Source organism: Camelus ferus, chromosome 13 (genome assembly GCF_009834535.1).
Source record: "Camelus ferus isolate YT-003-E chromosome 13, BCGSAC_Cfer_1.0, whole genome shotgun sequence".
Classification (NCBI taxonomy): domain Eukaryota; kingdom Metazoa; phylum Chordata; class Mammalia; order Artiodactyla; family Camelidae; genus Camelus; species Camelus ferus.
In genome coordinates, this window is record NC_045708.1 from 15,986,105 (window position 1) to 16,011,216 (window position 25,112).

Below are 25,112 nucleotides of genomic sequence, written 5' to 3' on the forward strand. Positions count from 1 at the left end.
CCTAGAAAAGGTAAGCTGTTTTCTCAGTTCCCAGTGAATCTGATACCCTTCAAATGTTGTTTCTCAGCTTGCTAGATGGCTACACTAGGACACAGGAATGACGCAGCAACATCCTCCCCATCTCCCTTCTAACAGCAGGAAGAGCATCAAGGACCAGAAGAGACGAGTAGCTTGGAACGATTCTCCTTCTCATTCCAAATACCTCAGGTATGTCCTACTTACATAAAAGAGGTGACTATTATGACACTCATCCCAAACCTTTTTTTTTCTCTTTCATATTAAATAATCTTTTAAGTTTTATTCCATTTAATTTTGTTGGTATCCTTACACAAGTTTCTTCATGGATTTCTCATCTGTAAAATGGGACTAAATATGCTAGACTCCAGAACTTACCTCTCTCATAGGAATGTTATTTGAAATAAATGGTATTTAAAGTACTTGGAAAAGTTAAAAGCATAATCTAATAACAATAGTGAAAATCTGCCGTATGTCTGTTTCATGTCATCCTAAGCCCTTTACATAAACTCCTTTATTTCTCATAACAAGGCTATCAGGCAGATACAATTAACTCCATTTTTCAGATAAGTAAACTGAGGCACAAAGAGGTAGAATTCTTTTCCAAGTTTACACAAATATATATGGTAGAGCTGAAAGTCAAACGCAGGCCACATTGGTCAATAGTTGTGAGTGTATATTTCTAAACTAATGTAATGCGCAATGAAAATTATGTTAGAATATTACAGCATGTGGCTTAAGGAAGCAACACGATAACCTAGTCAAACATTCAACAGATATTTAAATTCTACTTTGTTCCCACCACCACACACTATCATCTGTACCCATTCTGAGATTAGCATGTAATAGATACATTCATGCAGAACAGAGGCTCTGGAGTTACAGACAGTGTGTCACTTTTAACAGCAGTACAGGCGAGTTACCTAACTGTGCCTCAGCGTCCTCGCGTGTAAAACAGAGACAACGTCGACCACGAAGAATACGAGCCACACTCTGTTTCTTACATGTCAGATGACATACTGCAAAACCCCTCAGATCAAAATGACAGTATCTTCTTAGAAATTATTTACTCCAACTTCTCATTTGAGAAATCTGAAGCCCCAACGATAAGGTGACTTTCTTAAGTTTATATAGCTAGATAATCACAAAGACCTCCAAACCCAGTCCAAAGCTCCTTATCATCTTTCTAGGGCTGAATAATTCCATTTCCTGTCAGGGCAGGTGATAAATATCAGAGGACAGAGAATGACTCAAATCTCTAAGGATGAAAAAAATTTAGGACGCAAGGCTTCAACGTTCATCCAACATAGCAAAACAAAACAACAACAAAAAAAGTGGCATTACTCAGTACTGCTTCCTTCTCAGAAAACCATGTCATCTCAAAAACTAGCCCTCTGACATCTCTACCAGGTTAACCCACATTTGCTCATGCTGCTCGTTCCTGGCAATCTCTGCAACTTTCTGAAACTGCCTTGGCAAACTCAGGTCAAAATCTTAATGATCTCCAGGGGACTGTCACAGCACAGTGTTACTATAGCAAATACTCCTGAAAATAAATGAGGCTTGGAAATTCTATTACACTGAAATTCTCAGTGTAGTTTTTTTTTTTGCTGTGATAGAATCGGATCTGTTTTTGCAGAAATAACTTTCCATGCAAATCATACTAAAATAAGAGAGAAGACATAAAACTTTTCCCATTAAGGCCACTAACTGATATTCATTATACTTTTCCAAATTTTTTGGAGCACTTCAAATCTCACATGGTTTACCAAAGAACTCAATTCATATCACTCTTTCCAAAAGTCTTCTCTAAAAAAGACATGTCTGTTTTTAGTATTTAACCAGAGGCAAGACCAGAATCCATTCTACACACAAGACACAGCAGGATCAGGGAGAAAGGAAGAGAGAGCAAAGAAAGACTGGCAAGTCAAATCAATTATTTACTTAAAAGTCCACAGGGTACAGAGCGCCAATGTGCTCCACCCCTTCTCTGCTCGTCAGTACAGGCCACACGATGAACACCAGAGTACAGTAGCCAGCCAACTTCCAGACAAAATGGCCCTACCAGGCTAGATGGGGCCAAACACACATTTTTAACTCCTAATCAAAAACCAGAGATTCAAGGGGGAAGATGATCAATAGTTTAATTAGAAAGAGATTAAGGATTAAGAGATTAAGGCTATGAAAATCCTTGAATTGGACACTGAATCTTCTGAAAAAGCTTTCACAGTCAAATGTTAAGGACAGAAACAAGACAGGAAAGGTATTAAAGAATGAGCAAGTGAATGTAAAAGAAAAAGCTGCAGGGGAGTGGATGTAGCTCAGTGGTAGAGTGCATGCTTAGCATTCAGGAGGCCCTGGGTTCAACTCTCATTCAATTCCCAGTACCTCCATTTTAAAAAAGGGGGGTGGGGATGGGAGAAGAGTACAGCTCAAGTGGTAGAGAGCATGCTTAGCATACACAAGGTCCTGGGTTCAATCCCAGTACCTCCTCTAAAAATAAAATAAATAAGTAAATCTAATTACCTCCCCCCAAAAAAAATAAAATAAAAAGAAAGAAAGAAAAGCTGTATATAGAATACTGCCTTTTTTAAAAGATGTTTTCAAGTGAAAGAAAAAATCAGCAATAACTGTAAGTGACAGAAAGGCAGAAGGATTTTATTTAGTTGTTTTAGGATAGAAAAGAACTTAGTGTACTTATAATCTGAAAGGAAAGACTCAATATGAAGCTATAGATGCAAGAAAGAGAATAATTGATAAGAAAAGTGAGGTACTAGACAAAGTGGGTACTAGGGAATGGGATGGAGTGGGAAAGCGATCCATGTGGGTCCTAAAAAGTTACCAAACACAATGAAAATGGAGACAGCAGATGGTAGGATCTTTGAAAAATCAGAAGCCACACAAAAACAACAGTCTGGAATCAACAGTGAAGAACCAGAAATATGTATACTGATTAAGCCCCACTCTCCAAGGAGACACAGAGTATTTAACCAGTAAAAACAGGAATAATAGTATTCATTAGAGGGAAAAAAAAAGTTGTTTTCAGTAATGGGTTAAGAGATGGGGGAATATTGGGAGAAAAGATTAAGAACCTAGGACCTGACTCACAGTTTGTGCACTGGTTCTACCAGACCTAGTAGAAGCAGCTGGAAAAGGAACATCAGGAATGAGGTGGAAAGAGATGGGGCTTAGATTTATAATGTTGAGGAGATAGTAAAAATAGAACTTTGAAGTAATTATCAACGGCAAACATAGGAATAGTAAGGTAAAGAACTGTGTATGGCTGCAGATGATGGAGGAATGAAGAGAGAGGAACAGACACCAAAAAAGTGCTAAATATCACTGACAGTGAGTCTCCAGGACTAACTACATTTTCAAGTAGAATGATCTTCAGTTCCACTTTCCCAGAAGCTGAACCCTGAAACTTCCTTTCATTTCATTTGCCAAGATTAGCAATTTGCTGAACTGTGTCAAAAATTTGGGGGTTTCTTGTTTTCTGAATCAAACATTTGTTTTTAATAAGGATTTGTTCCTCATACAAAAGGATATGAAGGACATTATCCAAAAGATAAGTGAATGTAATTGACTAGAATCAAGGCTACAGACCATATTTGGTCTTTTAAGAAGACCTCACCCCACCCCACCCTGACCCACACAGGATAGAAAAGGATAGATAACACGAGTTAACATTTTGGTACCACTTCACTGATCTGAATTACTGCCTAATCAGTTATCTCAACTGACCCACACTTCATTCCTATTCTTATGAGGTCTAATCCAAAAATAGAGCAGTGGAAAGAACACAGGATTTGTGTAATGGTGATCTAGAGTCCTAACTCTACCAGTCCTTCAGAGGTATTTTTAAACCCCCATGAGCTTCAGTTTCCTTATGCATAAAGTAGGAATAATAGTACCTATTTCATGAGGTCATTGTAAAGATTAGTCAACAGACATCAGGTATCTGCTACACAGTAGATGCTAAATAAATGGCAGAAAATGTATTCTACTAAAACATGCTGCAATGACAGAAATTGGAAGACTATGTTAAACTAACATCATTATAAATTAAGCCATCCAAGGTAAACCAGTTTATTGCTACCCTACTGTTAATATACATAGGACAAATTCTGTTTAAAAAATTCCTAAAGTAACAAATGCATCACCAAAATTCCGTTGCACTTGATAATCTAACTAATGATGATGTTATTTGCTGGTATACAAATTCCATAACTAAGAATTTATACAATGTTTAGTGGTTTCAAACATTATTTTTTGTTTGGTTTTGTTTTTCCCCAAGTAAGTACTACTTCCGAAACAAAGGAAATCTTTTAACTTCCAATAATTCCCAGGGCAACAGCAGAGACTCTCAACATATCTCAAATAAATGGAGTTGTAAAAACACATGAATGTAAAGTAGTTAGCAGAGAATCTGAGGCAAAGGCTATGTCTTGCCCCCATTCCCAACTTCAATTAACTAGATCACAAACACTCCTCAGTTCTTCTGATCCTATAATCTTTGAGTTATCATTACTTTCTCTACATGATCAAGTTCTATCTCTTGTTCAAAACGTCTCTCCAATACATCTCTTTTTTTTTTTTTTAACTCGGTAAATTCAGGTCTCAATAGTGCTCACACCTGAATTTCTATAAATATTCTTAACTGGCCTCCTTTCTAATATCTATATAATACCTCCTGATTAATCAGTCTGTAACTCCAAGTTTATAAAGTCATGGCCCTACTTAATAAGTTTTCAATGATTCCCAAATGTTGACAAGATCAAGTCCTAATTCCTCATTATAACTTTCAAGACTGTTCATAATCTGATTGATCATTTCCTCACTAACATTATCTCCTCCTAGTCCATAACCTAAACTCAATTATAGGATCAGATAAGTACTCTCAGGTCCAATCAATAATAAAAGTTTGCTCCAATCTCAGTATCTATGCTCTTGCTTTGCCCTGGCCTCAAAAATCATCCCCATCCTTTCTGCCTATTCAAATCCTATTCATCCAACACTGTAAAACTCTAGTTAACTGCCTCCAAGAAGCCCTCACAGACCACTTCAGCCCAGACTAATCTCAGTAAACTATTACCTGTCATTTTGACGTAAGTTAGGAGTGTAACAGACCTCCTAGAGCAGTCACCGTTGTATCATAGATTCAATGTCATTTTCACCAAAAAATACCAAAGTAAACTTTTCATAAGGCTAAATTATTCAATATAAAAAACTCCCTTCATCTGAGATGATGCGCTTTCATTTCTGTTTTTAAATGTTCCATCTTTTACAAAATGGTGGTATTAGATGAGAAGATGGTTTTTCATTTTCATGTCCTTACTTGGAAAACAAAAACCTCTTTTGAAATATGACTGGTTTTATGAAACCCAAGCTCTGAAACCACAAGTCTACATCGTCCATTTTGGCATTTATATATGGTCCAAGGCTGTTAACGGAACTGTTTCACAAACTAGGTACTGCCCCCTCCCAATGAGAATTTTAAGTTCTTTAAGAACAAGGGCTATAATATTGCACTTCTTTTGTTTTTTTGTTTTCTCCACATTAATTAGGCCTGGGTTAAATATAAATCAAGTACTGTACTTAACAAAATTCTTGGCTTTTAAATTTGATGTGAAACTAACCAAGTATGAAACAAAGGCCAGTGTTCTTTATCTCCTCTCCATTCCTCGTCCCTAAAATTCTCTGCACCTTTCTGGATCGTACCTATTTTATCAACAACCACCTACCTCCCAATATTTCTGCTCAAATCCCACTCCTCTTGCCTCCCTTTATGATCTGAAATGTTATCCCTCAGTTACCTTATTATTTCTCCCTGCTCCATGAACTGCCTCACTACCTACCCCTCTCTTTTTCCATCATAACACTTTAAGATCCTCATAGTCTCTTTCAAATTGCCTTGGAATCTAGTCTTAATAGCATAACATAATCATCAGTCCTCAAGTTCCTACCAAAAAAAATTGTAGAATATGTTGGAAAGTATATAATTTTATCAAATTATATTAAGGATATCTCATATTACACTCCAGTAGAGCTGTGGAAAAAAGCATAAAAACTGGTATTCTAATACAAACCCACCAGGGACCATTACTTTGTTACACAAACAGCCTAACTACATTTGTAATTATCCTCTATGTTCAACCAGCTTCTGTATATTCTGTAACAGTCATCCATTTAAGACATTTACTATATCTTTAAGTTTATCAAGACCTAAAAATGGTATTCTTCCTATCCTAAGGAATATAAGCTAATGCTGACCTCGTTTACTTAGGGAATAATGATCTTTTTTAAATACACACAGTTCATAAAATCATCTTGTGTTCTGGCTTGAGCAACGTAACGTTTAAGAGCAAGCCTGGAGTCAGATCCTAGCGTGGCTTTCAGCAGTTGTGTTGACTTTGGGCAAACTGATCTCATATCTCAAGGACTTTTTATCTATTAAATGGGGATAATTAACAGTATCTACCCCAAAGGGTTGCTAAGAGGGAGATTAAATAAAGACAAAAAGCACTTAAGTACAGTGGCTGGCACACAGTCAACGAATGTTAGGTTTTACTATTATTAGTCCTCAATGAGAAAGAATCCTTAGAAAAAAATTTAAGTATAAGACTTAAATGAGCTGCTTATTCACTGATATTAGATATAAATAACTAAGGTGGTCCTAAACCAGATAAATTATCCCAGGTAATTAGGAAGTCAGTACATTTGTGATAGAGCTGTTCCAGGGTTTAAAGAGAAAAAAACTGATTTCTATTATCTTGTTCAGTATTTAACTTTTCCAGTTAACTTGAAAGTGGATAAAACCAGAGACTACGTTTAGAAGCAGGAAATGCTGTCAGACCAAGCTGGATGACACCATTTTTCTATCTGAACTCTTCAGCCTCTGTAGAAAGCCTACACAAATAATGCCCTGGTAAGCAGGTCGGGAAAATATCTTCCACTTTTTAATTATAATTAAGTTCAAATCTGTTCCCATACAGATCTGCCTCTCAGCAAACTAAAAATGTTCCTTTTCCCTCTTTTTTAAAGGACTAATTTTTAAAAGGCCATAAATCAGACCATATTAGTATTAATATAAGATAATGCATTCATTAGAGAGAATTTCAATTCAATCATAGTATACAAGTTAAACAAGTTATATTCAAGTAGTTATTTTATCCATAGAGGTTCAAAATGAGTGCTGTTACTCAAGTCGTTTTGGGAAGCAAGACTCCTGCAACGATGCCACCAAGGCTCAAAACTCTTTTGAAACTCCATTTGTAAGATTCTCAAAGACAATCCTCACACGCAAAAAAATCCTAGTCTCCACTTTTTAGAACTGCATCTCATTTATGACCAAAAACAATGTTAATTACTTATTTAATTCACCAGACTTATCTCTAAATTAAATATAACTCCTCACAAATGAAGACTTCTACTAGGATTAAGAACATGCAATACACTCTACAGACAAGTTCAAAAGAAGTATACCAAATATTTCAGTTTGGAAATCTCATTAAAATAAATATGTAAGTACTTCTCATTTTGGAAACTTCTTATGCTTGTTTTTAAAAAGCAGTCATATTACTTTACAGATAACCCTCAGAGATAACTGTAAAACTACACAGTAATAAAAATGGGAATCAAAGAGCATACCGGATCTATGTAAAAGCAGCAACATGATACTGTGGCTAATGACTGAAATTGTTAAATTGAACAATTAAACTATCATGCTGCCATAACATTTGCTCCCAGAATGCCTCTGAAGGAACAGTGTTTAATAAGGTTATTAATATCCACTTCTCTTAAAAATTTACATTTGGATCACACCTACTTGGGTAAATTGGAATTCTCCAAAAGAAATAACTTTAAAGTTATTTTTTGTTGTAACTATTTTTTTTAAGAGATGGATTTGGGGTAAGAGAAGAAATTATCCCAGCATAGTTTACCTAGCCTAACACATCTTGCTCTTATTACCTTGACTATAACTTATTTATCAGAGACTTCAAAATTTGATTACTGTTCCCCCACTAAAGACAAAAATCTGTGATAGAAGTAATTCATGCCAAGATTTCAGCAACAAGAATTCTAAAAAAAAATTCTAAATCTGACCCTCAACAGCTTTGTGACACTGGACAAGACACATAGCTTCTCTGTGCCCCAGTTTCCTCATCTGTGAAATGGGGCTAAGTAATAAACAATATACCTATTCCATGCGTGTGGTAAGAATTAAACCCATGGTAGGCACTCAATAAATATTTGCTGAATGAATGATTAAATGAATTAATGCATATAAAATGTTTAGGATAATATCTCACAAATAGCTACTATAACTAGTGTTATAGTTAATTATAATAATGACTTAAGATCTATACCTGGAATAAGCAAAAATAAATAGCTAACAATATTAATATCACTATCCCAAAACTCTATAACCAGACAATGTTTATAAATACTTTTCAAAAATTACTATGGTTTAGGGGAGAGGGTATAGCTCAAGTGGTAGAGCACATGCTTAGCATGCACAAGGTCATGTGTTCAATCTCCAGTACCTCCACTGAAAAAACCAAATAAATAAATAAACCTAATTATCTCCTGCTGCAAAAAAAAAAAAAAAAAAAAGCTATGGTTTAAATATTGTCATATGTTACCAATAGCCCCAATTTTCAGTTGCAGTGTTTCTCTTTAAGTGATGAAGAGCTAGCTAGAATATCCAGAAATTCTCTCTCCCTCGTACCAATTAAAATCATATAATCAACGTCTGGGCTAAGGATGAGCCTCTTAAATATACATTTATTTAGTAGGAACATAAAGGAAATCAAACTAGTCACTGAGAAAGCTGCTTAGCTTCATCAGAAATTAATAAAGTTAAAATTCGACTTTTAAAAACTCTTGTGTTTCTTCCAGTTTGCCAGTACATAAAGAATATTACCTGACTTTTAGACTAAAGGATATTAATTATTAAAAATAAAAAGAGGGAATTTTTGTTCTATTCCTTGGACAAACAAAAATGCAATGATAAAACCAAGATAATGACTAACAGTTTATGTACCATCATGATAAAAGCACTTTTCTTTTTTTAATAACATTTTTTATTGATTTATAATCATTTTACAATGTTGTGTCAAATTCCAGTGTTCAGCACAATTTTTCAGTCATACATGGACATATTCACACTCATTGTCACATTTCTTTCTCTGTGAGCCACCATAAGATTTTGTGTATATTTCCCTGTGCTATACAGTATAATCTCGTCTATCTATTCTACAATTTTGAAATCCCAGTCTATCCCTTCCCACCCTCCGCCCTAAAAGTACTTTTCTATGTTAAATTATTTAATCCTCACAACCACTCTCACAATTTTAAAGATGAGGAAACTGAGGATTTCTGAGGCTACAGAACTGGAATTGGAGAATTTTAAATAACCTTACAAGGTAAGGTGCTACTTAACCAAAATAGTCAAAGAATAAAAATAAGACACAAATGAGTAATCAACTGTCAAAAAATCAGAATATAATAAGCCACATTAATAAGGCTCTACTTGAATAAAATCTAATGATTCAGAAATGTTCTCCACAATCTCATGATGCCTAGAAGCCAATCCTAGGAACAATTCTACCCTGAATGTATAAAGTGTAGGAGACTGGGCTGAACATGTACTAAGTTTGTAATCTATTCTGAAAATTACTTTTTGTAATGAATTCCTCACATAGTTTATCATTTGTCTTCTCACATTTCAAAAGAAAATTTCTGGTTACTGAAGCTTATTAGTGGTTTGAAGTATGGATAAATGTAAATGTGTTCTACCTGTACTTTTTATTTTGATCTAGTTGGAATAAAAGTTAAAAAGCAAATAGGCTGATTTCATAAACTATTTCTAAGTGGTTAAAGAATGAGATAACAGTGAGAAGATTATTAAAGTTAAAAAAATGACTCCAATGTCTCTCAGAAACTTCCTGAAAACCTCTGCTCCAATGTTTCCATAAAAACAGTTATTAAGCTACCCTATAATCTTCTGATCTAGTTCCATCAGAAAAGTCAAAATGATGACTGCTTTGAAATACATAGTAGGCACCTCTTAAAAAACAGATTTACATTTATCACTCAATTGTGTTACATGTATATTAAAATAAACCATATCAGTTACTAATTCAAATTTGCATTTAAACTGGCTTAATGCAAGCATATACAAAATTAGTACATGTATCCTTCTACCTGTAATAAAAGAGGAAAAATAACTTACTGGTGAGTCAGGGAAGGTGGCTTTAAACTGACTTAATTGGCTTAAATTTTTCATTGTCGACATCAAAATAAAATGTTATTCAACAGAGCAATTCAAATGAGTATTACCTAGTATCTCATTTCAGTTAATAACTCCAATCTGAGAGCATTAGGCATGCACTTGATTAAGCGTCATTCCAGGAAGGAACTGTGCATAGTTAGTTCTTTCCCAGTGACAGGTTCCAAAGAAATGTCGACACCAGGACTGGATGCCTGTACTTTCACATCCTAAGCACCTGAAGCAGTTGGGGGCACTCTTGGCCTTTGGATTACAGAAAACACTAAGCAGAATTCTAATTAAAATGTTAATAAGCCTGAGAAATTAAAATTGTTACCTATACATAAGCATAACAAGCATTGCTAACCTTTTTAGGCATTGCTGTTTTCATCTACTTCTTTTTTAATTTCTCGAGATATGTCCTTATATTCTAAGGAATTTATAGGTCATCCTTTATTGTATAACTCCTTTTCCAGACTCATAAGAGGGCCTACTATGTACAATGCTCAGTGAAAGGAACTGAGGGGAGTACCTGCTAAGACAAAGTTAGCTTCTCATCAAATTAGGTAATTAAGCTAATCAAATTAACCAAGAACACAAAGGAGTGTTGTTGGCATTACAAGCCACAAGATTTTTGAGGAAGAAGCTTTTGATCCAACTTGGTAGATAAGATACATGCTAGAGTGACTTAACCAAGAACAGGTGTTATCAGCAATAAATGTCACAAAATTTTAGAGAAGAGAGATTTACTATTGCAAAGTCAGGACAGACTTCAAAGAGGGGGAATTGAGCTGAGCCTTGAAGGGTGGAAAAAATGAAATAATTAAACAGCATAAGAGAAAAGGACAAATTATAATGGAAACAAAGGTGATGAATTGGGAATGTGGTCATTAAATATTTATTAAATACTATATGTCAGTCACTGTGTTAGGTACTAGGTATACACTGGTGAACAAAACAGATGAGTTCCCTGCTCCTGTGATGTCTAGTGGGGAAGACATAATAATTACACAAGCAGATGTATCATTATAAATTGTAACAGGTGCTGTGAAGAAAGGCAACAGACAGTAATACAGAATAACGGGAAAGGACCATCAAGGTAAGATGATGAGGGAAAGTATCTCTGAATCATGTGCTGAAGCTTGAAGGAGGCACCCAGACAAAGAACAGGGGAGACAGTGTTCAAGGAAGAGAGAGCCATACATACAAAGGCCCTGAGGTAGGAACGAATTTGTTGCATTTAAAAATAAAGCAGCTAGTGTGACTGAAGCACAGTGGACCACAAAACTGACATAAGATGAAGTTGGTAGGCAAGTGCCAGGTTACACAAGGCATTAAAGGCCAAGACAGTTTGAATGTGGATTTTATTCCAAGCCCCAATGAAAACCATTAAAAGTTTCTGCATACTCACATACTGTTGAATAAAAGGAGCCAGACCCAAAAGAGTATATGCTAAATGATTCCATTTTCACAGAAGTACAAAAACAAGTCTATTGCTGTTAAAAGTCAGGATGGTGATTACCCTGGGTGGATGAAAGGGCAGCAGGAACTAGAAGGGAACTCAGTGGGGGCTTCTAGGTCCTAGTAATGCTGTTTCTTGATCTGGGTACTGGCTACATGGGTATATTCAGTTTGTGAAAAAAAATCATCGAATTGTACTCTTATGTGTACTTTCCTACATATAAAAATTACATACTTCAATTAGAAGTTTAATACTTTTTCTAATTTTTTGCAAGTTTTTAATAGCATGTTAAAAATTATTACTCTGTCCAGATAAAATGGGAACAGAGGAGCTCATGCAAATATGGAAGGTCTTGATTGACAGACTAACCCGATGGAAGATTTCAGATACATATAAAATAGGGGGAAGGGTAAGTAAAAACAGCCAGTGAATACAAAATACCATGTTTATAAAGAACAAATGCTGGGTCTGGAAAAGGAGTTATACAATAAAAGATGACCTATAAATTCCTTAGAATATAAGGAGGTATCTCTAGAAATTAAGAAAGGAATAGATGAAAAAAGTAATGCCTAAAAAGGTTAGCAATGCTTGTTATCCTTTAGCTTACATTTTAATATGGTGTTTTCAAAGCTCTTCCCTTGCCACCCCAACCCCAATACAACAGAGAGTGTAATGAAATACAAAGATCTTCAACTTGAGCACCAATCATATCTGAGCTCGTCTGCCCGCCACTAGCGCTGGCAACAACTACTCTGAGCTTAGCTCCCTCATGTATAAAGAGGATAATGACTACCTCATAGCTATTATTTTCTTTCTATCACCACCCAAAATGTTGAGCTGGTAGACTGGTGTTTTTATTTAATTATTATTTCCTAATGGTATATGGAGGGCTGATGGTTGATGGGTTTCCATTCTCAAAATTCACAGGTGAGAGAAGAGGATCATAAAAGAGTCAACATACAGAAACAGAACAGATAAAGAAAAACGAGGAGTAAGATAAAAATGAGGCTGCTTCTAACAACTCAGAGGTTTCAAGCATTTTCTAAGCCAGAGACTTGAGCTAAAGCAGACTGGGACAGGTTCAGTGACCTGAGAAGTTATAAGAAGGAAAAAATAGCCTATGTTTTCCCAACAAGACACAATTTCTATCTAATGTATTCCCTTTGTGGAATATTAGCTAAAACAAGTTAGAGATTAACACTAAGGATATTCTCTCATAGGTGGAAGGGCAAGGCCTTTAATCATTTTATAGCATCCCCACCCTTAAGAATTATTCGAACAACCATAACATGTAAAACACTTCTTAAATACAGCCAAAGATGTTAAAGTTTTATACTTCAGGAGTACCATTTCAAAAAAGAAACAAAAATAAAAGTTCAACTTGTTAATAAATCTTCAGGTAATTTTTTCCCCACAGTGTAATCCCTGTCCTAAAAGTAATGAAAACCTGGTTCCTCACAAATTTTATCTTGCCACTGATCTGACACGTGTCCCTCTCTTACTCTTCTCATGCACCTCACCATCAAATACCTAAGGTTTCCCTGTTTCCTACAGAGTTGGCACACTGACTCTCTGGTATTCCCTCTGATCTCACCAGTATTGATTCTGAAGATAGAAACTTCACAACACTCCCAGGGATCACTGTGCTAACTAATGCCTAAGAGATAACATACAGCTAAACAAATGAAGGCGGTTGTGGGATTATACAACTTTGTACATTTGTCAGAGCTCAACAAACTGTACACTTCAAACTGGTGAATCTTACTGTATGTAAATTATACCTCAATAAAGCTGATTTTTTTAAATGCATGCATGCATTCATCCAGCAAATATTTACTAAGCATCTATTACGTGCATCAAAGTTTATACCAAATCTTTCAGCTTGACTCTCTGGACCCTACCTATATGTGACGTGCTCTATCCCTAAGCTAAGTAATGTGCTCTATTCATAAGCTAACACTGCTTATGCCAAAAAGCCATGTTACATGAAAAATGGTTCCATTTCTGATCATGAATGACACCTTACTGATGGCCTCTACAGAAGTACCATTAGTTATCCACGAGCTTCCACCACATAAATGAAATCTATGCTCTGTATTTTAATACAAATGCTTCCATCATAAGAAAAAAATTAAGTACCTACTGCATATAGGACATATCACTACCACAGCCTTTTATATTTGTCTTTCTACCGAAAAAAAAAAAACTAGAAAATATCAAAAGCTTACTGACAACATTGCTGGAAGAAAAGGCAGTATCATTGGGGAACAGACTTAATTGACTCATTTTAGGATCCACATTGACCCAGTGGCTGAGTCAAAGATCTGGAAATCAGGCTTCCTGGTTCCCAACGCAATATGCATAGTGGAGATAACCACAGACCTTAGATACTGACTTGGGTTTGAATTCCAGCCACTTATTACTAGCTGTATGCATAAACTTAGGAAAGTCACCCTCAGTCTGCTCATCTGTGAAACAGGGATGACAACTACTACCTCACAACATTGTTGTGAGGATTATGAGATCTATACCACCTAGCACAATTACTGGGCACAAAGTAGGCAGCTCAACAATATTAGGTCCCTTTCTTGGTCTTAAATTATTTAAGAGTAAGAAAATATCAGTAATTAGGGCTAACTCACAATCCCTGATAGTAACAGGACAACAATGAAACTGTATTTGCTGCCTTGTTCATAGCTAATCTACTCTCTTCCCATCCCACTATTTCCAGTTTTTCAAACTTCAGTTACTATGTTTAGAAGTAATTTAATTTTAGAAACCTGGAAAATTCTTCTGAGTAAATTGAGCAAAACCTTCATCTGCCCCAAGGGGAATTCTGAGCAAAAGAATTATTTCTAAGAGAAGAATTTTTTTCTACGGGTCTTATTCAATTTAACCACATGAATGCCACCAAAGCTGCACACAAAGTAAAAAAAAAACCATCTGGAACATACTGTACAGAGTCTCTTAAGAGAAACATCCCCCTAAAATCCAAACCCATCCCCTCCCTAATCTGAGGTAGTAAAATCTTAATAGGTGATCTGAATTCCCCGGGCGCTGACATCAATCCAACTCCTTAGGCCAGAATTGCAGCAGTTTGTAAAATGCCCTGAACAAACCCCACCTCTCAAAATATCCCCAAAGGGCTCGGAGGTCCAGAAGAGTATTCTCTCCTTAACCGACAGATAAAGCGCCGGGTGCTCAGAAGCATAATTCTTCTCTCCCAAGGTCATTCAAGTCAACGAAGGTACGACGGAGAATCTGCAAGCAGTCTCTTTCCGGAGATCACATTGCAGGGATTTGGGGAGGGGGGGTGCCTATTCTTTTCCCCTCTCCCACCCTCAAGTGTGAGCACTGGTCTCGGCATTTCCGAAACAAGCCACAACAAGCTCTGCAGTGTTAGGAAAGGGGCTGACGCGATGAAGAAACAGATGCTCCAAAGCAAGATGGTCTTTCTCGGCTCGCAGAGCCTCCTCCAAGGTTATTAACAGAAACCGCAGGCACCCCAGGGAGCGCTACCCGGCCCCGAACCTCCAACCCAGCCGCCCCGGGAAGCCGGGTTCCCTGCAGGCAGCCTCCGCAGCCCGAGGCCACCGGCCCCAGAAACCGCACTTCATTCCTGCGTTTCGGGAAGCCATGGCTCCTTCACCACACGGGCAGGGGTGGGGGTGCGCGGGGAGGCGGGCCGCGCGCGCTGCGGAAAGTTCACCTCGGCGGCGGGCGGGGGGCTGCCCCGGCCCGGCTCGCCCGCGTCCCCCTGCAGATTCCACCATTAATTAGTCCTAAGGACTGTCTACTGGCAACTTAAACAAAGCGAATGCCTCGAATTCCTTCCCGGCCCAGCGGTCTGGCTGAGAGACCAGCATCGACCGGGACGCGGGCCGGCGCTGCGGGCGGACAGCTGCGGCGGCGGCAGTGGCGGGACCCCTCCCCACCCCGCTCGCGGCCCCGCCGCCGGGCCCCGCAGCCCGGCACGCACGCCGGCCCGAGCGCTCCCAAACCTCCCTCCTTCTCCTCCTCCTCCTCCTCCTCGGGAGCTCCCGGGCTCTTCCTGTAAGATCACTTCCTTCCTCCCCGGGTGCCCGCGGGCCCCGCGCAGCCCCCTCCCCGGCGGTCCCGGCCCCCCGCCCGGCCGCGCCGCTCCCTGCCCCCACCGGGCCCCGCGCGCCTTCCCCACCCGACTCCCAAATTCGACCTAAAACTCTCCTCTGCCCCCACGAAGAAGTCCCCTCAGCTCTCTGCCCCAAACATTTCTCCTCAGATTGTCGCTCCTACCAAGAAGTCTCTCAGAACCTTCCCTCCCCCTCCAAAGGAAAAATCTCCAACTCCCAAAGAATTCTCAAGGTCTCGCCCAAAGATCTCCCCTCCCCAGCTCTTTCTCCGAAATTCCTCTCAAACTCTCCCCACACCTCAACTCCACACCTCCCCAGCCCTCCCCGGGGTGCGCCCGCCGGCTCTGCCCGGTCACCCCTGGGTGCCCTGACCCCTCGGCAGGGCAAGTGGCCCCCTAGGGACGCCCTCCTCTCTGCCCGGCCTCCCGCGCCGCGCTCCCGCCGCCTCCCCGCGGACTCCTCACCCCAGCGGCTCCGGCCCTCGCTCCCGCCCGCCAAAGGCTGCGGCGCTCGGATCCCGGTGGCCGGCGCCTCCTCCGGCTCCCCTGGACTGACAATGAGGGGCGGGGCCAGTGGGTGACGTCAGCGTCCTGGAAGGCGGGATCTTCTAGAGGGGCGGTGCTTATTAACAGTCCCGCCCCTTTCGTCTTTCTCAATCCCTTCCCCGGACTCGGACTTTTCCAAGTTTTTTATTGCCTGCCTAGCTAGATGCCCAGGGCCTGTGCTAGGCGCGGTGGAAAATCGAAATGGAAGACAAGATGTCCTGCTTTCAAGAGGGGCACTCAGGGGATTGTGGGATTAAATGAGATAATCCCTGTAAAGGTATTTAGCCCAAGGCCTGGTATGGAGTAATCTCTCAACAAATACTACTTCTATTACTCAGCAAATGTGGGAAAGGAATTCAGCTTGATCTCAGGAGGCAAGGGTTCCAGTCCCCGGCTATGCTATTAATTCCTCGTGTGATCCTAGACAAGTCCTTTGCCATGTATGTTCCTCACTTTCACCTTCTCCAATAATTTTATGGCATATTTCCTGTCGACCTACTATGTGCAGGGTAACTATGGCCCAGAGAAGCGGGGAGTGGGACCTTTGAAGGGAACCCAAGACCCACACCCAGCATGGTACAGGACACAGCTAGAGACACTCTCCTGGCTGATGCCCTCCCACGTACTGGCACAGAGCTGCATTCACAGGCCAGAACACAGATGCGCTGAGGGCTGCTTCATCTCCAACTGTAGCAGCATAGTTGGTCTCTTGAGACATCTCTTGTGTAAGCTCCTTATTGCCTATGGAATACAGGCCAAAGGCCTGGCCTGGCCTGATTTCTTCCTACCTTTGCGCACACACACACACACACACACACACACTTTATCCAAACTTCCCCTAGGACACCCACTGCTTTCCCACATCTGCCCTGTTGCTCATGCTCTTCCGTTGCTGTCTCATCTCAGTTTACAACTCCTCCTAGTTTCCCCCAGCCAGAAGCCGAGTCTCTCTCTCCTCTGAACACCCATAGCGTTGTGTTAACTCTCATGTGGGCATGAACACATTTTTAACTTATGTCAAACTGTCCTCCCCTTTGTTTCTTAGCACTTCCTCACTCCCTTGAGGTCAGAACCTACACATGTTTGTGGAGCTCAGGTTCTGACGCCAGAAAACCCTGGGATTATACACCCATATTCTGGCTCTTTTTGAGCCTCAGTCTCCTCATCTGTAAAATGAGGAGATTAAGATAGTCCTTGTAGCATTTGTTTTAAAATTACATAAGACACTATGTAGAAAGCACTAGGCACAGTGTCCCACAAATGATGTAGCTGTCATTCTTATTTTCATTATTATTATCATCATCAATATTATTTCTACCTCCTAACACCACATAGCACCCCCAGTGATAATCTACCCAATCATTTCATAATGCAAGACTTTGAGGTCCTGAGAGAGGAAGAGGCTCACTGAAAGTGGCCCTGCAGAGCACTGCCATTGGAATGGAAACTCCAGTTTCTAGACCCCAGGTAGATTCTACAGAGTCGCATCTGACACCCCAGAATGCCTCTATCACTCAGCACTCCTCCAGGTTTGGGACATCTTCAAGTTCTCATTCTTTGCAGCAGACCTGACCCAGTTCTCCCTCGTGCCTTTCTCCTCTCCTTTCCCTTACAGAGAGATGGGTCTGTGTTAAACTGTCCTTGGCACCTCCACACTCTTCTAGCAGAGCTGCAGCAAGACACAGGATATTTCCAGAGTGCTAGCCTATACGAAGAGGGAAAGGACTTTGGGATTCTGATTAATTTCCTGTAAGGCGGATAGGCAAATGGCTGTTCTAAAATACCCAGGCTGGTACTCAAGGGCCCCTAACGAATTGTGGCTTATTTTTAGAATAAGAGACTCAAAAATGCCACTTCCCATGAAAGGAAGGCATAGCCACAGGATTGCTACAGGCAAAGAAAGGGATTTTACTCAGTCCCTCCTATATGCTGATGCTGATTCCAAGCACTGCAGAGAACTCAGGACATACAGGGGAAGTTCTGAAGACAGAACTTTCTCTCTGGGATCCATGACACCATCAAGCACTTATTCATTCATTCAAGGCAAAAACTTTGGCACAGGACCAATCAGGATTCAAATCTCAGCTCTGCCACTTACCAGTTCTGTGACCTTGGACTTTCAAGTCTCTGCACTTCAGTTTCTCACCTGAAGAATGGGAATAATAATAGTACCTATCTCATAGAGTGGCTGTGAGGATCAAATGAAAGAATTCGTGAAAGAGCTTAGTTCAGAGCCTGGTACCTAGTTCATGCAAGGATATGGTGGCAGCTCTTACTATTCCAACATGCCCTCCCAGTAGGACCTCTCATGTGCTGGCCTCTGGGCTGGAGGCAGGGCTAATAGTCCCGACCACAGGAAGTTCAGTTGTTAAAAGGAATGTAGTCGATTTTCATGAATAGGCAAGAAAAGGTGTCTACTGGTTATTGTTAAAAAAGAGTAAGAGTAAATTGCAGAATTACAGGAGTAGTTGGAACCCATAATTATAAATTATATGCTTAATATATGCATTAAAATGGAGAATATAGAGAACTAAATAGGAGGCATTTACCCTTTTTTTTCTTTCCTTTTTGCTTTAATTTTCGTGTGTGTGTGTGTGTTTGTGTGTGTGGCAGGAATTTTCAAAAAAGACTCTACTGAATGCTGAGAGAAGAAAAGGATCAAAAACACAGCTACAACGTGTATCAGCAATAGACATCTGAACCAACGGTGCGTACTGCTATAGAGAATCCCACAGGGTCCATCTCATTCTTCATGGCATTCCAGGCAAAGACCCTGCCCATACAATTCTCACTTTCTCCCCACTCCCCAGCTCTTAGCTGCACTTGAACTTTCAATGCTACGGCCAGAGTCAAGGCTCCTAAACAGAACTCTTAGGAACCATGGCAAGGCTGGTGGGAGAGACTTTTTTTAAGCAGGAAGAACTTTGCTCCCTGTCCTGTGGCCCACCCCCCACCTCCCAGGGAATAACAATCTGTCAGCATCTTGTACCTATAGTGCCTAAACCTGCCTGCATTTTCATCGTCTTCAATATCTTTCTGCAATTTAAACTTTTTACAACGAGGATGTGTTACTTGGTCATCAGAAAAAGGGCAGTAAAGATGCATATAAAAAGAAAGCTAACCAAGCTGAGGTTGGTTCACTTTTGCTGGTTTGCAAACAATAAATTAGAACAACGTGGTTGAAATCAGTGCTAAGTCTCACAGAAATCACAGAAAGTGAAAGTGGGGAGGGATAAAATTGCCCTCAACTTCTCCTGCCATCCCCCAAATGGCATGATTTTAAGTCCCGTCACATTTCAGACCACCCACCAACACATATATTTCATTCATTCATTTGACAAACACATATGGATCCTTTACTATAAATCAAGCATCACATGGGTATGAGGGTCATTATTTCTATCTTGCAGATTAGAAAAACAAGGCTCAAAGAAGTAAACTTGCCCGAAGTCTCACATTTAGGGATCTAAACCAAAATCTTCACAACAACAAAACCTAATTCCTAAAGGATATGGGCTGGCTCATGCAGGCAAGCCTCGCTTGTGTGGCCTCCTGTTGTCTATAGCAGTGTGCCCTCATACACTCCTTTCTAGTCCCATAAAAAAAAAAAAAAAAAATTTTTTTTAAATGAAGGATATGGGTTGAATTCCGAAGCCAGTGTGCACTCAGGAAGCCATGATTGCCTGGGTGGCCTTGGGCAAGTCACTGAACTCTTCCCAGCAGCAGTTTACCCATCTCTGTGGGGCAAGGGCATATCTGGATATTTTATGTAAGTTAAGCACTTTGTAACTTATAACACATAATTCAAAGGGAAGTTGTTATGTCAGCTCTTCCAGGACTGAGTCTCACTCATTATTGGATCTCTTGGTGCTTTCCCTGTTAGTGCTTCTCCCCATTAATGTTCAGCCCGCACTAACACATTTAGGACAGCGTTCCTTGCACAAACTCATACTATTCCCCTCACCAGCCTGGGACCTCCTCAAGGAGGGGACTGTGATTCCCTTCTGCCCTCAGTGCAGCGTCTGGCATGCATCCCTCCATTCCTTCACTTTTATTTATTTCATAACAAATGGCTGAGAGCCTAACATGTGTAAGACAGCAAAGGTCCCTGCCTTCTTGGAGCTTAAGACTGGTGGAGTAGAGAGACAAGATAACATTAAACACACAATTACCTTCTAACAATTGTGTTAAATCCCACAAGGTATCAGGCCAGTTGCAATGAGGGCTTGGGGGATGTGAAGTGGGGACCTAACTGAATCTGGGACACTGGGAAGGCCTCCTAGAGAAGGTGGCCTTGAGGCTCAGAGAGGTTAAGAAAGTTGCTCAAGGTCACTAGGCTGGTAAGTAGAAAAGCTAGGATTTTAACCCTAAATGCCTGATTCCAGAACCATGCTCCTCTGCTAGACAACACTGCCTTTTATCTCCTCCCTCTTATTCATCCCTGGCTCTTATTGGTGAGAAGGGAGCAAGGTATGTCTAACACTGGATATGCTAAAGCAATGTTTTTTTCCCAGATGTGGAGACCAGGGCCCCCTTTGAGAATGTGGTGAAATCCAGAAAACTTCTCCCAGGAACTACATGTGTAAGGGTAGACCCACAAAATCTTGTCTGTAATTGCAAGTGTTCATATGCATCCTGAGGCCCACGTTTAGACCTCACAGCATGAAGGACTGCAGGACCTTATAGTGAGATTCTCAGAATCTCAGATAAGACACCAGGGCCCCAGAAGGACCTCAAATTCACAAACAAACCCCAGCATTCTATAGAGAAGATTCTCAAGACCCAGGAGAAAGAGCTTGGGATCCTATAGAGACCCAAGTCCCTCTAGGGTAACAGCAGGCCCCTGCAGAGACATTCTGAAGATGCTACATTGACTGCATAGGGACTCAGGCCCCCACAAAGCTGGAGCCACCACACGGGAACCCATGGGCCTTGGAAAGCGATGCTTCATAATCCTTTTTGGGTCACTGACACCTTTGAAACTCTGAAGGAAAATGCAACACACGACATGCTATACACAAAATCAAGAGGTTCACAGACCTCTGGGAGGCCATCAACAGCCCCCAGATTCAGGGCTCCTGTTCTCCTGAACCCCCCTCCCCCACAAGCCCCTCAAGAACCTGGACCAGGACCCCAGACTCAAAGCACAGACTTGAGAGTCAGACCCCAGGTCGAATTCTGGCCCTGCTGTTTAATGGCCACGACCTTGGACCACTCACCTACAAACCCTCAGGCCTCAGAGTGCCACCTCCCAGAAGAGAGGGTCGGCCAGCTCTCCCTCCCAGCGCAGCCCCTGCGGCGTGGGCTCCGTGCCGGGTGGGGCGCTGGCGCCCGCAGGACTCAGCCTCTCGGCTCCGGCCGCCCGGGACCCGCGCTGCAGCACTTTCCTGAGATCCGAACGCGCGGACTGCAGCGCGAGCGCGGGCGGCGGGGGAGGCGGCGCGCTTGCCGCAGTGACAGCTCCGCGCCGCCGCCGCCGCCGCCGCGGGCCTGGGAAGCCGGCGGGGCCGTTCCCACCCGCCCGGCAGGGCGTTCCCGCCGGCCGGCTTCCTGCAGTCGGGGCAGGGGAGGGGCGAGGCGCGGAGGGGCCGCGGGGCCCGGCAGGCCTGGTTCCTGGCTTTCTCTCCGCGTTTCCTGAGCAGGACCGGCCGGGGGATGGGACCCAGCACAAACCTCCTTCCCGGGAGCGCAGCCAGGAAATCGCGTCCTTGTTCACTCGGGTTCCTCCTCTGTGCCGGACGGTGCCGACTGCCGTCTCTAATCTTCTCGTCCTTACAGCCTGGGTATGATGCGACCCACTTACCCCATCGGGAAGCTAAGCCCACAACACAGCAAGACTCCAAACCTGTGATGGAAGATGATTAATTCCATCAAATAGATGAGAAAACTGAGGCTTGAAAAAATGAAGCGACTTACCCAAGTCATAGTAAAAATATTACTACTAATACAATAAAATGCTTACTGCCTACCAGGCACCGTGCTACAAATGCTGTAAATGTACTTGTCATTGAGTCCTCAGAATCTATGAAAATATTATTGTCCCTTTTTTATAAATGAGGAAACTGAGAACCAGAGAGGCTAAGTGGTTTCTCCGATGTCACACAGCTACAAAGCACCAGAGCTGGGACTTAAATGCCAGTCTCCTGTTTCCAGAGCCTACTTCAACTTCCCAGATAGCCTACTTCAACTCATCACAGTGAGTAACCTGAGTAAGAACCTTGTCTCCTTTGTTTTTATGTCCCGCAAGCCCCACCTGGAACCTGACACAAAATAAGGGCTCAGAGATGACTCTGCAGCCTTGTACAGAAGCTGAACATTAGAAGGACTAGTAGGAGGCATCTAGCCTGACTTCTTCCAGTGCCTTCAGCCAAGTGAAAATTCAGCCTCTGCTTCAATACATCCTACCATGATAAGCGCTCTCTCTCCCATAATAATCCATTCCCCTGTTGGACAAGTATGTTTGGTCTAAAACGTCAGTACTTCATTTTGCTCATGGTTCCTTATAAATGGAGAAAGCCTATTTCCCTCTTCACGGCGGTAAGACACATTGTGTGTTTCCTTAGCCATTTTATATAGGTAGACAGTTCAATTATTTTAAGTTCCTTGTGAACTGAAACAATGCCATCTGTTCACTAAAGATGTTCCCCTTACACATATAGAGTCATTTCAGAGAAAAGCAGCCCAGAGTACATTTTCCAGCACCCCTTGCAACTAAGTATGTGACAGTGGGTTATGGGCAGAAACCACATGTTCTGTGTCCAGGACAAATCCAAGTTAAGATCTAAGCCTGCTTTCTCAAAGCTCCCTCTTTTCTCTCCCATCTGCCAACTGGATGCCAACACCAGGGGGACCTGGGAGACCACACGTTGAACATAGCAGAGCCTTGGCCAGCCTGGGTTTCACTCAAGTTGCCTTACGGAATGGTGCCCACATTGAACTATCTTCTATTTAGTGTTCAGGCATTGAGATCTCAAGATTTCTCTATTAAGCACTTAGCTAATTTAACTGCCACTGGGACCAACGTGGGTTCATTGTTATATCCTCCACATCACGGAGCATGGTTTTTGCTCAAAAGATATCCATCTAGCACCATCTGTGTCTGGCTAGTTCAGCTGGTCAAAAAGAGTCTCTGTTCATCTCATTGATACATTATGTCCTGTCTATTCCAAAAAGGGCTTTGAGGTGGCTTCCATCACAGCTACAAGCCTTTCTGATGGATAATTAGAATGCAAGAATCAAGGAGTAATGAAAGCCTGGACAAAGGCCAGTGGAAAAAGAGGGAAGAAAGATGAAAAATTGGCTAAGTATAGCAGAAATTCTAGGCCAGGTTTTCTAAGGATAGCAACTGTGACAGAGCAAAAACCATGGCTTTGAGTTTCCTGGCAGTCAAAGCAAAGAGGGAAATAAGATGAGTTACAAATTATATGGGAAGGAGTTGTCATTAAGCACACAAACCCTGGAGCCAGAATGTATTATTTTGAAGCCCAACTCTGCCAGTTACTTAGGCAGTTATTTAACTTCTCTTTGCTTCCATTTTTTTCATCTGAAAAATGGAGATAATATAATAATAAAACCTCTCTCAGGGTCATTGGGAGGATTAAATGAGTCAAGCATATTCAGTTCTTATAACAGGCCTGTCACATGGTGAATTCTATGTAAGAGTTAGCTATTGCTATAGTCTAATTGGAAGAGTCAGGTCAGTAATTTGGGAGACAAATTTTTCCCTGTACTAAATTCTAAGAGGAATGCATTATAGAAGGGACCTCAACTAACACAATGGACTATGCCTTGGTCAGACTTATGACAATTGCTGGGCCCTGTATCACATGGTTATTTGTCTCATTGACTTTTGGTCCAGACAAGCCTTGGCATTCTACTCACTAGGTAATTCTGGGGACAGGTTGCTGGGGGGCCCTAGGTGCCTTTCCAATGACCTGTCCATAAGGCAAGTGAGTGTTGTGGTGACAAGCAAAGGAATTGGTGTCAGACAAACCCAGGTACATTTGTACCTCTTCAAGTCTCAGTTTTTTCATCCATCCAGTGGAGACAATAACAATAATAATAGGTAATGCCCACCTGAGAGAGTTGCTGTAAAGACTGAATGAAGGAACATACACAAAATCTTTACCACAATAACTGGAACTATGGGAAGTCTGCAGTACATCAGCACCCGCAAATTAAGGAAGAAATCGACGGAATAAAAGAGACTCTCACCTGAGACCTCTGGAGTAAGGAGAATCTTTTTCTTTTTAATTGAAGTATAGTCAATTTACAATGTCATGTAGGACAATCATTCTTAATGCTTCAAAAAGTGGAACAGAGCTCTTCTGGCCTCTTTGGTCTTGGCTGCAGAAGCGAGATGACGAACAGAACGTCATCGTTTGGAAAGCGTCAGAATAAGACACACACGTTGTGCCGTCGATGTGGATCTAAGGCCTACCATCTTCAGAAGTCGACCTGTGGCAAATGTGGCTATCCTGCCAAGCAAAAGAGAAAGTATAACTGGAGTGTTAAAGCTAAAAGATGAAATACCACCGGGACTGGTCGAATGAGGCACCTAAAAATTATATACCGCAGATTCAGGCATGGATTCCATGAGGGAACGACACCTAAACCCAAGAGGACAGCTGTTGCAGCATCCAGTTTATCTTAAAGATTTCAATGATTAGTCATGCAATACATGCTCTGGTTTTGAAAAACAAAAA

At 41.2% G+C, this 25,112-nt stretch overlaps 1 protein-coding gene and 1 pseudogene across 11 annotated transcripts in view; one reads left to right on the forward strand and one right to left on the reverse strand.

Moving 5' to 3' along the window:
- Positions 1-21,827, reverse strand: part of LUZP1 (leucine zipper protein 1) — a 104,547-nt gene extending 82,720 nt beyond the window's left edge. For 10 of the 11 annotated variants that reach the window (XR_004325410.1, XR_004325411.1, XM_032495420.1 and 7 more), the window contains exon 1: positions 16,327-16,426. The gene's annotated coding sequence lies outside the window, so the exon portion shown is untranslated. Of the gene's footprint in view, positions 1-16,326; positions 16,427-21,626 lie in introns of those variants that run through there. The other variant, XM_006183146.3, reaches the window with a different exon arrangement.
- Positions 816-25,112, forward strand: LOC116668292 (annotated as a pseudogene).